General features: G+C 38.5%; 1 long non-coding RNA gene across 8 annotated transcripts in view; it reads left to right on the forward strand.

Annotated features, from left to right (window-relative positions):
* The window catches only part of LOC141573328 (uncharacterized), a 176,577-nt gene that overhangs the window by 40,574 nt on the left and 118,740 nt on the right, over nucleotides 1-17,263 (forward strand). The window contains exon 3 of one of the 8 annotated variants that reach the window (XR_012511886.1): nucleotides 4,363-4,497. The exons of the other annotated variants lie outside the window; for them this stretch is intronic. This is a non-coding gene — a long non-coding RNA (uncharacterized LOC141573328). The remainder of the gene's footprint in view (nucleotides 1-4,362; nucleotides 4,498-17,263) is intronic. 8 annotated transcript variants of the gene reach the window in all.

Here is a 17,263-nt window from a genome sequence, read left to right on the forward strand (position 1 = left end):
CTTAGAATTTGGCTGTAGGCATTGGCAATGTATGATTAGTTTATATCAATATAGAGTTAATTTTAGGAAGACTTTAATTTTACAAATTGCCAGGAAATCACCTGGAAAAGACCTTCTTTTCTCATTTAGGGATTTAATGTTTTATCAACCGTAAGGATTTTCAAAACCCTTATTCTTATAATTTGGGATACTGGGATTTTGTCACATTGGGATTGCTGGTTAAAAGAGCTAATGCTCCTAAAGTGCTTGGCCCAGTGTTCGGCACATAGTAAGTACTGAATAAATGTCAGCTTTCCTGTTATTAGCTGATTCCTTTCATTTATACTACATTTTTTTTTGGTTTATCATATTTCAGGGGGCTCCCCTCTATATGTTTGTAGTAGTGCATTAGTAAATCTGCGAGCTCAGAAAAAGGAAGGCGTCTAAAAATTCAGACCTTAAAATTAAGCACATAATGGGAAATTCTTGAATATTTTGTGAATTAGATATGGAAAATATAAGGAAATTATATTTGTATATGTATTTTTTCAATTGAAGTATAGCTGAATTATATTATATTAATTTCAGGTGAAGTGGAATATATATTATAAACATATTTTGCAGAATTTAGAAAAGTCACTAGAATAAGTATGTTTACTCCTATCATAAGAATTGCTTATTATGAATAATATATCACATGCATTAAAAAAGATAGTGGCTAGTTTCATTTCCCCAAAACAGTTTTTCAATGGTAAGTTTGAGGCACCTGTGGTTTACCAAAGTTTAAACTAGTGAGGTCCACTATAACTAGCATGTGTTTACATTTTGACTCATGGTTCCTGTCAGGCTTTAATCACAGGGGAACAAGTAATATTACTCAGACTTCATTGTTTAATCTTCCACTCATTTGTTTTCCAAGTTTGTTTCAGTCTGTAAGAAGTTTCCTTTTTGATTACAACACGTAGTCCTAATTTCTGCAATTTATCTTCATTTGCCATTTTGAGGCAGCTATGAAAATCCTATAATAAGCCTCTTATTTCCCAGATCTATGCATATAAGCTTCATTGAGTTGGATTCATCCTAAATACATTTTGAAGTCACATCAGCACTTTCAGATCAGCAAGTTACTTCTTAATAAATTACTGTCTTAATGTCAAATGCTATTTTAAATACATGAAAGAGAGCAGTTCCCAAATGTGTGTAATGACTTCCAGGGAATAGTAAACCAGAGCATTTAATTAAATGAAGGGCCTAAATTTTTATTATGCTGTCACTGGATATTTGAATAACCAGTTGTAAATGAGTTCTATTCATATAAAAGTAATTTTCTAAATCCAATTGTTCCTATTTTGAAATATAGTTCCAGTTCCTTGGTAAAACTGGAAATGGAATGGCCATGTCTCCATAGCTAAAACAAATTAGAGGGTTGCAGTAATAAACTGAACCCATAGGCAGAGGGGGTGAAAAATCTTAGAACCCTGTTTTGTTTTGTTTTCCTCTCCTGAACTGATTGGATAAGTTACTCAACTAATTTTGTCTTGTCATTACTAAGTCATATCTCCATTCTAGAATTTCTTCCACTCAAGTGAACAATATTGATGCATATAATTTGGATGAAAAAAATCCCTTTAAGAAATATCTGAATATATGCCTTGAATGAACTTTTTTCATTTAGGTGACAGAAATTTATTCAAAGAGAAACCAATCAAAGATAATAACAACAATAACTACCATTTATTGAGCATCTCCTATGTGGCAAAACTTTAGCACTTAATCCTTACAGAAAATTTATTGGATGAGTGATAATATTTGAATGTTAGCGATCAGGAAATTTCTGCTCAGATTAGTTAAGTAACTCATCCAAGTTTGCAGAGCTGGCACATATGAAGGGCTGATATTAAAATTCCAGCCCATCTGGTGGTGGTGCCTGAGAACTTTTGTTCTTTCCTCTACAAAAGACAGTTGATGCAGAGTGGAATCATTTTATGATCCCTTGGATAATCTTGATTTTTCAGAAGAGCTATAAGACATGGATTAAATGGTGATAGGAAATATATCCAATCAGAATGCTATTGTTGAGGGGAAGGGATAACTCAAGTGGTGGAGCATATGCTTAGTATGCATATGGTCCTGGGTTCAATCCCCTGTACCTCCTCTAAAAATAAATAAACCTAACTACCCCCCAACCAAAATAAAATAATTAAATAATACAATAATAAATAAATAAGATATAAAAACAAGAATGCAATTGCATCTTCCTTACTAGTTCCTTTTTCTGTCATTTGGTTTTCTTTCCCCACTAGGGATATTTAAAGAATTATACTGTTAACCTGTAACTTTTCTTCTCACTCTCCTCCTGCTCCCACATATCATGAACATAAAATAATTTCCTTTCAAATTAGGTTACTAAGTTTGTAACTCACATAGGTAATTATCACACAGAAAAATTTATTAGCCTAAATCATGGCCACATTTTTTGCCAAGATACACAAGTTCTGAAGTCAGTTGCCCATAAAACTAGCTTCTCAATGGTTTGAGATCCAGTGCCAAATTACCCAGGGGATGAATAAGAATTACTGCAGGTCCTGTTGACCAGTCTGCCCAGCTGTTCACTGGTATTTCCAATGACTGGGGAGAATTCAGCCAGAATGGCCCCCCAAAATCTGCACTGTGACTTTATCAATTGGTGGGCCAGATGCTGTGAACAGAACCAGCAGACGTTCAGGTGGCAACCCAAACTGGAATTCATAACGAATTGTCAGATGCACAATAGCTAAATACCATGGTATTACCACATATGGACTGATTTCTAAGTATCAGACACTGTGCTAGGAGCTGTGCATATGTTATTTCATTTACTCTTCTTGGGCGGGGTTATGTGGTAGTTAACAACATGGACACAGAACCAAACTAATGGCTCTGAGTCCTTGGACAAGCAATGGAAAAACTGTGTTTCAGTTTATATGTCTGTAAAATGGGGATACTAATACTTCATAGAGTTGAAGTGAGAAATGAGTTCAGTTAAACACAGCACTCATTGTATGTTGGCCATTAATTTTCCTAATGACCCCATGAGGTAAATGCTATTATGATCATCATTTACTGTTTAGAAGATTGTGGCTTAGAGGCGGCATACGGCAGAGGTAGGCTTTGAAAATAGATCTGTTTGACGTTAAAAGCTGTCCTCCTTATCACTGTGCTGTTCTGCCTCTCAGTGCAAGATACATAGAATGGGCAAAGAACTTAACGGTGTCAGCTGCAAGGCCTCTTATCACCATGTGATACCTGTCTCTCAGATGATTTCCTGGAAGGGGGCAGTCGGTGAATCTTTGCTGAGAGTCAGGGCAAAAAAAAAAAAAAAAAAAAAAAAAAATTCCTGGACTTCCTCCATCCAGATGGGAATGTGACTGGTGCAAACCATCTCAGTGAAGGCTTAACCACAGCCGGGTGACTCCTCTGTTGGTGACGGAAGTGTACAAATGAAGTATGGGAGCGGGGGAAGCCTTCACACACCTCCAACCCTTACTGCCTCTTGGAACAGTTACATCCCCTGGCACAAATCAGCTAGAGAAATTCATATCCACTCACTCACAGCCTCAAAGAAAACCACACGGCAGACTTTCCTATCTGTTGGGTGATGATTAGAATTATTGAGCTTGTATTGTGTATCTTCTCAAAAATCCTTATAAAATAGGTGTAATTATCTTATTTAAGAAATGAGGAAATTAAGGTTCAGAGGTATTAGGTGAATGGTGCAAGGTTATTAAACAGTTTGTAAGTGGACAACCAGGATTCAAACATTGGTCTGTACCTTAATCCAAAACCAATGTTCCTCCTTTCTTCAGGGATTGTTCCTTGGGCTTGGGGATATTACAGAATCATTGTTTCTCCTGATTGCTTTTTGCTGTTATCTTTTGACCATCTCATTTTTTTGTTACTGATTTTATCCAAGAGTAGTAACATGCTATGGAATTCTTGGAGTAAGAGTTGAGATTATATGTTCTAATTTAAGATGTTGCATTACTGGATTATCTGTGAATTTTTATTTCCTGATACACTCTTTCTTCTTCCTCCTGTCTTATTATATTTAATATCTGATATTCAAATCTTTTTAGGGTTTTTTGAACACATTTACTTATGAGAAAGTGCTAGTTAAAATTGTTACAGACATTTGTGTTTTCATAGCCTTATAATAGAAGTAACTTTTAACTTAACTTTTGGGGCTCATGAATATGTACATTGCAAAGATTTTCTTAAAATTCTCTGCAAAGTATACATAATTTCACAAGCAAATAATTAGTCAATTCAGTAGCAAAATTAAGACTGGTTATTGGTTTTGTTACTTTAAACTCACAGCAAATTATCCATTTTTGTACCACAAAGCCTATGGGACAGTCAGAGAGCTTGAATTGACTCCCACCACTCTTCAGTGAAGGGACTGAAGCTTCATAAATCTAATCCTTCATCCTCCTAGCTCTGACCCTTCCCTTCCTATCGGAAATGAACGTGTTGTCTGCGGTAAGTGTTCGTAAAATATTTTAATACCATCTCATCACTGTGATGATCAACAAATGTGTTCTGAAAATCTTTTTACTAAGTAGTAGTACATCATGAAGTCCAGCATCAGACAGCCTGTGGTTCAGATCCTGGACCCTGTGCATGTGGGAACTTGAAGGGCATTCACCACATCCACATGGAAACACAAGTGGTAACTGCATCCTTTAATGTTGAAATGGTTTTATTGTCTTCTACTAGCAAAGACGGCTAATAACTGTCTTGCTTGTATTTCCATAAATATATAATATATTTACATATATACATATAATATACATTTACATATATGTTACATATACGCCATATATAGCACACTTTGAAATTTGAAAGCATTGATTCCCATAACCTGTCTAATTCAGGAATAAATCACGTAACTACCAATCTCGGTCAACCTTTTCTCCAGTCACTACCCCCTTACCTCCAATTTCATGTAAATACTCTGCAATACTTTATCTAAAGGAACACTGTTGAATTAATAGTAACCATATTTGCTTATATATATTTTTTTCACCCAAGAAGTTTTTAAATGCTTTTGTGCTGTAAAAACATGAAGAAAAAAATCTGGAAGAACTTATCTCTGTCATGACATCATCTGTAAAAAGTGATTTTAAGATGGAGACTTCTCCTTGAGAAATAAAGGCTGCTGGTTTTAATATTCAGCTCTCACTTTTACTAAATAGAGTTGTCATTTTAGACCCAAGCTTCCCCTAGAGTCAGTGATCCCACCAGGGGAAGCAATATGCGAAGTTATTGCAAGAAAGTTTTTGTGTGAAATTGTGACTCTTGCCAGGCATGTCATATGTTTTAGTTAATTTCCTCCCCAGGAACTAGGAAAATTTCCCAAGCCCCAGATATGTACAACTGGAATGCTATTCAGAAGTCAGTAGCATGGGGCTGAAGAGAGAGACTGAGTTTTACACACTTCATTTGTTTCTGAAGATAAAGCCTCTATTCTGTTTTCCTCAAGGTGAAAGTCCAATTCACTTTGAAAATTATAAAGCCTTATTCCATTGGAAGAAAATGATTATGATTTCTGTCACTGCTATTACTATTTATACCATGATAAATTTACCCAGGGAAGGGGATAGCCTCTATTAGATTCCTTCCAGAGCTCCCTAAGGAATAAAACCATACACCTGACAACTGATAGAACATCCTGTTCTGCCTTTTCCTCCTCAGCCCTTCAGTGTTTAAACCATCCACCACAATGCTGTTGATTAGCAACTCGGCACGTCCACAGTGTGACAGTAATTAACATTCCCCATGTTGACTCTCAGAAACTACAATACCATGAAGTACCCTTCAGGATTATCAAGGTGAAATTAAATTACATTCAGTACAGTTTGAGAGCAATTTTGCTAGTGGTTTAGAGCACCTCTACAGGGAGGTGCTGAAGTTGTCTCCTACCCATTAGTGAGAGCTGATTGTTAAAAACTAAAGAATTATGCAAGCCAGATGTTAAACCTTTGGAATTGGGCCATGGTGGAAGTATTTACATTACAGGAATTGGCATCTGCTAAAAATCAGGATTTTTTTTTTCTCCAGAGTACTGGTTTATCAGCACACCATTGTTTATACCTTTGAAACTGCATAATCCAGTTAATACCCATTAGCTAGGACTCATGCTGACAACAGTTTGCTGATGAGTTTTGCTAGGCTGAAAAGCCAGTTAATACCTGTGTTAGTTTTCTGTAGCTGTTGTACCACAAACCAGGTGGCTTTAAACAATCAAGCTTTATTAGCTCACAGTTCTGGAGGCCAGAAGTCCAAAATCAGTATCACTAAGCCAAATTTAAGGTGTTGACAGGTTTGTGCTCCCTCCAGAAGCTCCAGGAGAGAATCTGTTCCTTGCGTTTTCCAGCTTCCAGTGGCTTCCAGCATTCCTCGGTTAATGGCTTCATCACTCCTACCTTCAAGGCCAGTTCAAGGCCAGCATCCCTAAATTTCTCTCTGCTCTATCTTCACATTGCCTTTGTGTGTGAAAACTTCCTCTCTCTTATAAGGACGCTTGTAATTGCATTTAGGGCCCACACAGATAATCCAAAATAATCTTCCTTCATCTCAAGATCTTTAACTTAATCTCATCTGCAAAGACTGATTTTTCAAATAAGGTAGGAGTTACAGGTGCCAGCGACTAGGACCTGGTGTCTTCAGGAGGGCCATTTTAAGCCTACCGATGACAACACCCACCTCAGCAGCCCCTTATATACACAGTCTTAACGATAACATCCTTAACTAGTCTTAACGATAAGGGGCAAAATGTTAATGATAGTAATAGTGGCAGCTCTTTTTTATTGAGGACGTCCTGTGTACGTAGTCATCTCTTCAGCATGTTATTATTCTTTCCAGAATCAGGAATTGAGTGTTCAAATGTCATAAACTCTCCTTTTGGAGCACCAGAATCCACGCAGACGTGTCATGGTATTCATGTCCTGCTTCCCTCTGACCTGCATCTCAAAGTCGTTCCCTGGGGCTGTTCACACAGTTGTTCCAGGGGCTCCCATTTTAGGCAGCTTACTTTTCCTGTCCTAGTCCCATAGTTTCCAATTCTATCCCTTGGGTGCTCATAATGAGCTTATCTCCAACATCAGTACAGGGCTTGACTAAAGGGATTGTGGAATGTCCCTGGCCAAGTGAGTGGAAGTCTCCGAGCCAAGGTCAGTTCCTGGGTGGTGGAACCGTAACTGATGATAGCATCTCTCAGGAGGGGTCTGGAGAGGACTGTGAACCATGCCTGTGGGTGATAAGCCTGCTGTTCTCTATCCTGTTGTCTTTGGATAGCCTTTCCTACACTGTGTACCAGAGGAAGGGAAGGAGACCGAACACTGTTAGGCTCTGTGCTGGGAGCTTACTTACTGGGCTAAGGATGGTATAAAATCCAATAACATTTTTTTTTGTGTGTTATTCTTTATGGCTGCAATTAATAACCTGCTAGAACTGTTTTAGAGATGTGGTACATAATAAGTCGATGGGGTTTGGGTAGCCCGTCTATTTTCCCGTTAAAATATTTTCAGTTGTGAATTCAAGCTGGTTGAATCTGGCCTTTGTAGTAGCCAGTGTTTCATAAAGTACTTTCAGCCAGGTTTGCTGAGGTTTTGAAATGCTCTGTGGACCCTGTGTGATTTTGTATACAAGCAGAGGGCCCTAGGATTTGGACACGGGCAGTAGCAGCAGGTCAGGAGCGGAGCTGGGGAAGGAGGTGGTCTTTGCTCCACTACTCTGGCTGAAATTCACCTCATATCTTAGAGCATCAGTTCTTGTGTCTGTAAAATTGTGGTAATGATTCTGACCTTCCAGGGTTTGGGGAAGGACTGAGATGAACTAAGGCATGCAAAATGCCTAGTTTATACTAAGCACTTAGTAAGTGGTAGCTATCATTGTTAGTATCATTCATTCAGAAGGAACAAATACTCTAACAGCAAGTTTCAGACTAAACACCATCTTGCTCTCCTCACGTTAAAGATGCAAGTTATGCCTTCCATGCTTCCCTTTCTACTTCTGCAGGGCAATAGCAATACAAATATTACCTTTTCCTTCTCTGGGAGGATTTTCTGACCTTGCTAGGTCCCTGCCTTTTCTCTCCTGCAGAGCCTGTGAACTTTCTTCCAGAGTAACCATCACTCAAAGTAACCTTGGCTTTGTTTACATGCTTATCTCTGTACCTCAAGACCTTCAGCTACTTGAGAGCAAGGGTATCTTGATTTTGAACCTTTACTGACTAGCATAATTCCTGGAACATGGAAGAAGCATTAAACATCCTCATTGAATTGAATCTGAAGAAGGTTTCAACTTTTTGAAAAGGAAGCAAAAAAAGAACAGATTGAATATTCACTCTAATCCAATCTTCTCCTAAGGGGGAGGCAATTGATGCCATTGCTCTGTTTTTCACATTCCTTCCTAAACTTTGTTTACTTTGGCTTTTGTTTGGCTCTTGGGATAGAAAGAGGCAATGTTCAACTTTTGTGACTTTAGACCCCCTCTGAAAGACTAATTACTGACATACTGAATTTGGGGTTTTAATTTCATCATTTTATGACTCAGAGTAGGGGGATTTTTGGTTAATTTGATGGGGAGTAACTTTAGCTTACTATCCATGCTACAAACTGATATATGAGGCCATTGAGCTAAGTCCTTTACATGCATAATCTTATTTAATCCTTTCCACAGCTCCATGAAGTAGGTGTTATTATGATGTCTACTTTATAGCCAAAGAAATTGAGGCACAGAAAATAACTGGATCAGGGTCATGGTAGGTTTTACCCTTGGTTTATAAGCCTCTAACGTCTAACTTTTGAACACCACACTGTACTGCTTCTAGGCTGAACTGTTTTCTTAGGCTGTGTTAGAGAAATGGTTCTGAAAGAGAAGGTAATTCAGCCTTTCACTAAGTACTAGTTGAGCACTGCCTTAGCTGGGGCTGCCATAGCAAAATACTATTGCTGGGTGACTAAAACAACAGATTTTTATTTCTCACAGTTCTGGAGACTGGAAAGTCCAAGAGCTGGCTTGGTGAGGACCCGCTTCCTGGGCTCTCGGTGTGCTCACCTGGCCTTTCTTTGGTGAATGTGTATGAGAGAAACATATCTCTCTGACTTCCTCTTCTTATAAGGGCACTAATCCCCAAATGAGGGCCTCACCTTCGTGACCTCTTCTAAACCTAATTACCTCCCAAAGACCTCATCTCCAAATACCATCACATAGGAGGTTAGAGCTTTAATAGATGTATTTGTTGGGGGACACAAATATTCAGCCCATAACAAGTACTAACTAGAATTCTCTAGGGTATGTTAGACTAAACTCTAGGGGGGGATGGGAGGGAAGGAAATGAAAGAAAAGAGCACAGAGGGCCTGGACCAGGGAGAGACGAGCAAGTGACCCAGGGCCCGGCGTTCAAGGACCCGCAGGTGCCTAGTCTGCTCTTGAACAGATCTGCCAGGCCGTGAACCACCGGCCCCAGTCCCAGCCCTGCAGCACTTCCTTTGCTCTTGGGGAACTCAGTGCTGAGCAAGGGCCTGATATCAGTGTGGGTCAGACCAGGAGAGCAAAACCACACAGTGATTCAAACGGGAAGTTTAAGATAAAGAATTATTAACTAGCAGTCTATTGTTTAGAAACCTGTGAGGACACAGAGGGAGAAAATCTGGCAAGTGAAGCCAAGGAGTTCTGACCTTCAGGATGAGAGTAAAGACTTTGTTTTCCCTTCAGGCTATGCCCCAGTGAGCACGACTTGCCCTGTTTATTAGGCAGCATTTCCTTTCAGATCACCCCAGGCATGCAGGCTATTTTAAAAATCTAAATAACCTCTCAGTCAAACTAACATTCCGAGAGAGAAATGTTTTCATCTGTTTTTTCCCAGAACAGCCTTTAAGTCTGGGAGGAAGTGCAAACACGCTGGGTGATGGTCCGTATACTTTGAGATTTATGGGAACCCAGAAGTTTTAGCAAAAGTACACATAAATCTCAAAGAAGAATTAAATATAATTTGAAATCACACAGATTGTATAGTAGAATTTGACTACGGGTCAAATCACTACAGCTGTTTGTCATCTCTCATTTAAACTGCAGGGACAGAATTGCTTAAACAAATTCCCTTCTTTTCTCAAACTTTCAAAGTTTTTAATATTTGCATAATGATTAGTCTCCAGTTCCAGAGGAAATTCCCAAAGGGAGGGACAACACGGAAGCACTTTAAATTTCAACCACACAGGAAAGAGAAAAGAGGTAGCATGTCAAATCTTCAGTTTTGGAGCCTACACTCTCGGGAGAATTCTAAATATTGGTGGTCATTCTGTTGAATATTAAACTGAGGACTGAATGACTGAGAGAACACAATCCCAAACATTTGGACAATATGTGCTAACTAGGTCAAAGGCACAGCTCCAACTGAGGGATGATACCAGACCCCGTGTTTATAAATCTTGAGTATTTCAGGAACATTTTATTCTATGCTTTGCAAGGGCTAACTCCTTCTTCACAGAACCCTGGAATACATCTCACCTGCCTAATGCAAGTAAAGCTCTGAGTATGCACCTTCACATAGAAGGTCTCTAACTGGCTATTTGCTGTGATTTCCAGGGCTCCAGGAAGCTTTCGGGCCAAGGAAAGGGCAGCAGGCTTGGAGAGCGCTCGCGGGCCTTGATATTTGACCTGTAAAATTGAGGCCCTGGGCTCGACCAAAGCTCTGAACCTGGCTGCAGTTTAAAATTACCTCAGGGAGAAAGCACAACCACTCAAAACCTATGGGACACAGCAAAGGCAGTGCTAAGAGGGAAGTTTATAGCGATACAGGCCTTCCTCAAAAAAGAACAATCTCAAATAAACAATTTAACCCACCACCAGAATGAATTAGAAAAAGAAGAACAAAAAGCCCCAAAAAGCAGCAGAAGGAAGGAAATAATAAAGATCAGAGAGGAATTAAATACAATAGAGATTAACAAGACCATAGAAAAAAATCAACCAAACCAAAAGCTGGTTTTTTGAAAAAGTAAATAAAATCGACAAACCTCTGGCCAAACTCACAAAGAAGAAAAAAGAGAGAGCACAAATTAGCAAAATAAGAAAGGAAAATGGTGAAATTACAACAAACAAAATAGAAATACAGAATATCATACGAGAATATTATGAAAAACTATATGGAACCAAACTGGATAACCTAGAGGAGATGGACAAGTTTCTGGAAACATACTGTCCACCAAGGCTAAATCAAGAAGAATCTGAACACTTGAACAATCCGATCACTAGAAAGGAAATAGAAATAGCAATTAAAAACCTCCCTACAAATAAAAGTCCAGGACCGGACGGCTTCACCGGGGAATTCTACCAAACATACAAAGAAGAACTCATACCAGTCCTTCTCAAACTCTTCCAAACAATAGAAAAGGAGGGAATACTCCCAAACTCATTCTATGTAGCCACCATCACCCTGATACCAAAACCAGGCAAAGACACTACAAAAAAAGAGAATTATAGGCCAATATCACTGATGAACATAGACGCCAAAATCCTCACCAAAATTTTAGCAAATAGAATCCAACAACACATAAAAAAGATTATACATCATGACCAAGTGGGGTTCATCCCAGGGACACAAGGCTGGTTCAACATATGCAAATCAATCAATGTAATACATCACATCAACAAGAGAAAGGACAAAAACCACATGATCATCTCAATCGATGCAGAAAAAGCATTTGATAAAATTCAACACCCATTTATGATAAAAACTCTCACCAAAGTGGTATAGAGGGAACATATCTCAACATAATAAAAGCTATATATGACAAACCTACAGCCAGCATAGTACTCAACGGTGAAAAACTCAAAAGCTTCCCACTAAAATCTGGGACAAGACAAGGATGCCCACTATCACCACTCCTATTCAACACAGTCCTAGAAGTCCTAGCCACAGCAGTCAGGCAAGAGAAAGAAATAAAAGGGATCCAAATTGGAAAAGAAGAGGTAAAAGTGTCATTATATGCTGATGACATGTTACTATATATAGAAAACCCTAAAAGGTCCACACAAAAACTACTAGAGCTGATTGAAGAATTCAGCAAGGTAGCAGGTTACAAAATTAACGTTCAAAAATCAGTTGCATTTCTTTACACTAACGATAAATCAACAGAAGAAGAAAGTAAAGAAACAATCCCCTTTAAAATAGCACCCAAAGTAATAAAATATCTGGGAATAAATCTAACCAAGGAGGTGAAAGAATTATACGCAGAAAACTATAAACCATTGATGAAGGAAATTAAAGAAGACTTTAAAAAATGGAAAGATATTCCATGCTCTTGGATTGGAAGAATCAATATTGTTGAAATGGTCACACTGCCCAAGGCAATCTACAGATTTAATGCAATCCCTATCCAATTACCCAGGACATATTTCACAGAACTAGAACAAATCATAATAAAATTTATATGGAACCATCAAAGACCTAGAATTGCCAAAGCATTACTGAAGAGAAAGAAAGAGGCTGGAGGAATAACTCTCCCAGACTTCAGACAATACTATAGAGCTACAGTCATCAAGACAGCATGGTATTGGTACCAAAACAGACATATAGACCAGTGGAACAGAATAGAGAGCCCAGAAATGAACCCGCAAACTTTTGGTCAACTCATCTTCGACAAAGGAGGCAAGAATATACAATGGAATAAAGACAGTCTCTTCAGCAAATGGTGTTGGGAAAACTGGACAGCAGCATGTAAAACAATGAAGCTAGAACACTCCCTTACACCATATACAAAAATCAACTCAAAATGGATTAAAGACTTAAACATAAGACAAGATACAATAAACCTCCTAGAGGAAAACATAGGCAAAACATTATCTGACATACATTTCAAAAATTTTCTCCTAGAAGAAATAAAAGCAAGAATAAACAAGTGGGACCTAATGAAACTTACAAGCTTCTGCACAGCAAAGGAAACCAGAAGTAAAACAAGAAGAAAACCTATGGAATGGGAGAAAATTTTTGCAAGTGAAACCGACAAAGGCTTGATCTCCAGAATATATAAGCAGCTCATACGACTCAATAAGAAAAAAATAAACAACCCAATCCAAAAATGGGCAGAAGACCTAAACAAGCAATTCTCCAAGGAAGACACACAAATGATCAAAAAGCACATGAAAAAATGCTCAATATCACTAATTATCAGAGAAATGCAAATCAAAACTACAATGAGGTATCACCTCACACCAGTCAGAATGGCCATCATTCAAAAATCTACAAATGACAAATGCTGGAGAGGCTGTGGAGAAAGGGGAACCCTCCTACACTGCTGGTGGGAATGCAGTTTGGTGCAGCCACTATGGAAAACAGTGTGGAGATTCCTCAAAAGACTAGGAATAGACTTACCATATGACCCAGGAATCCCACTCCTGGGCTTGTTTCCAGAAGGAAATCTACTTCAGGATGACACCTGCACCCCAATGTTCATAGAAGCACTATTTACAATAGCCAAAACATGGAAACAGCCTAAATGTCCATCAACAGGTGACTGGATAAAGAAGAGGTGGTATATTTATACAATGGAATACTACTCAGCCATAAAAACTGACAACATAATGCCATTTGCAGCAACATGGATGCTCCTGGAGAATGTCATTCTAAGTGAAGTAAGCCAGAAAGACAAATAAAAATACCATATGAGATCGCTCATATGTGGAATCTAAAAAACAAAAACAAGCAAACAAACAAACAAAAACAAAGCGTAAATACAGGACAGAAATAGACTCACAGACAGAGAATACAGACTTGTGGTTACCAGGGGGGTGGAGGGTGGGAAGGGATAGACTGGGATTTCAAAATTGTAGAATAGATAAACAAGATTACACTGTATAGCACAGGGAAATATACACAAAATGTTATGATAACTCACAGAGAAAAAAATGTGACAATGAGTGTGTATATGTCGATGAATGACTGAAAAATTGTGCTGAACACTGGAATTTGACACAACATTGTAAAATGATTATAAATCAATAAAAAATGTTAAAAAATAAAATAAAATAAAATTACCTCGGGGAGCTTTAAGATAATACCCAATCCTTGATCCCACCTTGGGCTAGTTAGATCAGGATGTTAGGCAGGTGGGCTCAGAACATGAGTATTTAAAAAAAAAAAAAGCCTTCCCAAGAGGTCCCAATGCATAGCAAGTTTTGAGAGCCACTTGCAGCTCTAACACAGGACGCTGTTGATACCTCCGTGATGAATGTCTTGGGGATAAACCTTTATACACATCTAAAAGATTGTTCTTATTGGGATAAACTCTCATTGAGAGTCAACCACGTGTGAACATGTGTATACATTTGGATGAAGTCTAAATGGGAGCACACAAAAATGTACACACAAAAAACAAAAACAAATGTACTAGGGTACAGGGATAAAGGGCATTTTTCTTTACAATTTCTAAAATACGATGTTGTTTTCATTACAAAAAAAAACCCCACTAATTACCAAACACTCCCTCCCTATTCATTGGTGCTTTTGGGTTTTGGGCTGTTTTCAGAAGGCCGTTGAAGTCTGCCCTCTGAACATGATAAAAGCACCTGTGTTATTTGGTCAGAGCTGGGTTTCTCAAATAACTTTGTCTCACTGCCCTGAAAAAGTATTTCGGGAAAGAAACTGAAAGCTCTCTGTGGGTGGGGGCCCAGCGTAAAGTGGTCATTCAACGCATATTCAACTACGACGACTAACAGGATCTCATGACTCTGGTCTGAAATCCAGTGCTCAATGCATAGTTCATGGATCATGTTCATCAACCAGGGCCGCCATAAATATTCATCTAATGCCTGTCCTCATTAGGTGGTTATTAACCTGTCAAAGAAAGACGTGTGTGGAGAAAATGAAAGTGATAAATTCTGTCTATATTTACTCTTGTTTGAAAGGCCAATTTATTTTTAGAGTGCTCTTTGACATAATCCTTTAATAAAAGGAAGTTTCCTTTAGAAATCGTTTTCTGTTTTCAAGTTTAACAATTTGGCACAAAGGAAGTTTATTAATATTTTGCTTGTTGAATGGATGTTGGCCAAATGGTGGACTGTGCAGAAGAGTCCAGTTCAGAGAAGAATAATATCTAAAGCACTGCTCTTAAAAGGTTAAATTGATGCCTCCTTGACTAACAGGACTCTGGAGTTGTTTTTCTAATGCAAAGAGCTGGCAGTGATTCATTTCACCCTTACCTGGTCCTCTTGGTGATCATAACCCTGAGATTCTTGCACGGGGTTGGGATACTGTCTGTGAATAGAAGAGGGCAAGAACTGGCAAACTTTTTCTTTAAAGGACCAAATAATAAACATAAGACTTTACTAGTCAACTCTGGTGTTGTTGCTTTAAAGCAGCCATAGGCAATATGTAAATGGATGTAGCTGGGGTCCCAAAAAAAGTTTATTAAAAAAAACAAACAGGCGGCAGGTTGTATTTGACTTATTAGGCCATAGTTTGCCCACTGCTGGAAAAGAGTAAAGCCAATGTTTCTGCCCTCCAGATTCATATGTTGAAATCTTACCCCCTGCAAGGTGATGATAATAGAAGGTGGGTTTCTTGAGAGGTGATTAGGTCATGAGGGCAGAACCCTCTTGAATGAGATTAGTTCCTTTGTTTACAAGAAGCCTCAGGGAAAAGATGGCTGTTTAAGAAGCAGACTCTCAGCCAACACTGAATCAGCCTGCATCTTGATCTTGAACTGTGAGAAATGCATTTCTATTGTTTATGAGCTACTCAGTCCATGGCATTTGTGTTATAGCAGGCAAAACAGACTAAGGCCAGAGGGCTTGTATTGAAACCAGAGAGGAGCAAGCCTCTGCAAGCACATGTAGCTCTTTTTTTTTTAAAACATGCATTTAAAGAATTTTTTAAATTAATTTATTTTTTAAATTATTTATTTATTTTTTGGGGGGGTAATTAGATTTATTTATGTTTAGAGGAGGTATTGGGAATTGAACTTAGGACCTTGTGCATGCTGAACAAGTGCTCTTACCACTTGAGCTGTACCCTCCCCCTCAACATGTAGCTCTTGATTACATAACTGGCGGGGAGCTATGATCCTCTGAGAAGTTCTGAAACTGACCACAAGGAGTTAAGGATACACAGTTGATTCATTGGCATGATCTTCAATGCACCACAGCTGTAACATAAATATTACATTCCAGCAATTGAATACAGTGGTTCCGTAACCCAGCTGCTCATCAGAATCACATGATAATATTAAAATAACGACAACAAAACAGCAGATTCCTGAGTGCACCTCATACACAGTGAATCAGAATATCTGAGGGTGAAGCTCAGACATCAATATTTCACAAAGGTTTCCCAGATTATATAGAGGCAGTTGTCCCCTGCACTAGTCTAATGATAAGGACTGAATTATAACATAGGCAAATCCTATTGCTTCTTTGTACCTAAGTTTCTTCATTTGTGCCAAAATAGAATTGTGTTGGCTGATACGGTAGCAATTGGCCACATGTGGCTATTTAAAATAAGATTAATAAAAATTAAACAAAGTTTAAAATTTCATTCCTCAATTGTATTAGCTACATTGGAAGTAGTTAATAGCTACATGTAGCTAGTGGCTGCAGTATCACAGAGAGCAAATACAGAACATAACCATCATTAGAGAAAGTTCTGTTGATATCTTATCACCCCAGAAAGGAGGGAAATCACAGAAGTCTACTGAGATTGTAGCAGAAGAACTCAAGAGCGAACATAAGTTTCCATTGACCAAAGATGGGATAATTTGAGCACCAATTAGAATAATGACTGCAGTGGATTGAAGTGCATTAAACATATTTAAATCCATGAGTTCATGATCATATTCAATAAAATTTATTGGTGACTATGCTAGGGAACCAAGTCATTATTTGGAAATTGGAAAATAAAGGGTTGTCAAGCATTTAATCAGTAATTTCATAAAGGAAAGGCTGGATAAATGCTTGAAGTAGTACTGAGATGCACAGCAGAAGGCCTGTTAGCAGGTCCCACAGGAATGAGCACCTGTCGTCCTTTGCCAGGATCAATTCAACACAAACACATGCTAGTACTGGTTTTTCTTCCTTTCCTGTCACTCAGCATAGCCTGTACTCTTGTTCTCTGGGATTCCCAAATCAATTGCTTTGTGCAGACTTCTGACTCAAGCTCTGCTTTGGGGGAAACTTAGGCAGGACGATTCAAACTCTAGCTTGAACTAAATTCTAGTTCAGATTCTCAGAAGAAGATCTAAAGCACCTG

The sequence above is a fragment of the Camelus bactrianus genome, chromosome 15 (assembly GCF_048773025.1).
Source record: "Camelus bactrianus isolate YW-2024 breed Bactrian camel chromosome 15, ASM4877302v1, whole genome shotgun sequence".
Classification (NCBI taxonomy): Eukaryota; Metazoa; Chordata; class Mammalia; order Artiodactyla; family Camelidae; genus Camelus; species Camelus bactrianus.